Genomic DNA, 1,366 nt, shown 5'->3' on the forward strand with positions numbered 1-1,366 from the left:
ACAAAGCAGTCCATGTCCTGAGACGCAGTGCAGCCCCCTGCACACTCTATGTGACAGCAGTCCCTGGGGCTTGTCCCAAAACAGCGGCCGTTACACTGAGGCGCACACCGTCTTAGTCACTGAGGGGTACAGAGAGGGAGGTCAGTGACAGGATAGTGTAGGAAAGCATGTGACAGTATATGACAAGACGGTGAGAGAGAGAGAGAGAAAAAGAAAGAGATAGAATGAGAGGTGGCACACCCAGATGAAAGGGAGGCAGAGAACTCACAGATCTGGCAGTGTTCTTCACCAGACCCCCAGCAGTTCTCCCCACAGGAAGGGTGACAAGGCCCTACACACATGGAACATCATTATCAGTCAGATATAGCAGCCAATGGCTAACCCAAGAACAGAGGTCAAAGAGGTCAAAGTTTATGGTCTAGCCAGAGTTTGGAATCTCAACTGGAATCATGATCTCTTTTAGCATTTTCCAGATCAGGCTCTAACCACCTACTCTAGAGGACAGACACTGACCTCTCTGACCGTTATACTGGATGTCAATGGGAGCCTTGGCCCTATCCCTGTCCCTCACAATGTCATCCCAGTTCACCCAGGGACCATAGCTCAGGAACCTGTTGTTGACGATCTGGACACCCCCCTCCAGAATTTCTGTAGAGAGGGGGGGAGAGAGAGATAGGTGGGGGGGGGGGGACAGAGAGAGAGAGAGAGAGAGCGAGGTGGGGGGAGAGGGAGAGGGAGAGTGAGAGAGAAAGAGAAACAGGGAGAGAGAGAGAGAATGAAGTGCAGGACAAAATACAAACCCTCCAACCCAAAAAGGCCTGTGGGGTTGATGGTATCCAAAATGAAATGATAAAATATACAGACCACAAATTCCAATTGGCTAAACTCTTTATCATTTTTATTTCACCTTTATTTAACCAAGTAAGCTAGTTAAGAACAAGTTCTCATTTACAACTGCGACCTGGCCAAGATAAAGCAAAGCAGTGCGACACAAACAACAACACAGAGTTACACATGGAATAAACAAGCGTAGAGTCAATTATATAATAGAAGAAAAAAAAATAGAAGTCTATATACAGTGTGTGCAAATGGCATGAGGAGGTATGGCAATAAATAGGCCATAGTAGCTCATTAACACTGATGTGATAGATGAGCAGATGATGATGAGCAGATGATGGTGTGTAAGTAGTGATACTGGTGTGCAGAAGAGCAGCAAAGTAAATAAAGATAATATGGGGATGAGGTAGGTAGATTGGGTGGGCTATTTACAGATGGACTATGTACAGCTGCAGCGATCGGGTTAGCTGCTCAGATAGCTGATGTTTAAAGTTAGTGAGGGAAATGTAAGTCTCCAGCTTCAGAGATT

The 1,366-nt window shown here is 46.2% G+C and overlaps 1 long non-coding RNA gene across 1 annotated transcript; it reads right to left on the reverse strand.

The window, feature by feature from the left end:
• Positions 1-99: 99 nt before the first annotated feature.
• LOC124019357 lies at positions 100-659 on the reverse strand. The gene is made up of 3 exons (XR_006835765.1): positions 514-659; positions 269-331; positions 100-119 (listed from the first exon to the last, which is right to left on the reverse strand). It is a non-coding gene; the product is annotated as an uncharacterized LOC124019357 (long non-coding RNA).
• Positions 660-1,366: the final 707 nt, after the last annotated feature.

The sequence above is a fragment of the Oncorhynchus gorbuscha genome, unplaced genomic scaffold (genome assembly GCF_021184085.1).
Source record: "Oncorhynchus gorbuscha isolate QuinsamMale2020 ecotype Even-year unplaced genomic scaffold, OgorEven_v1.0 Un_scaffold_8088, whole genome shotgun sequence".
Classification (NCBI taxonomy): domain Eukaryota; kingdom Metazoa; phylum Chordata; class Actinopteri; order Salmoniformes; family Salmonidae; genus Oncorhynchus; species Oncorhynchus gorbuscha.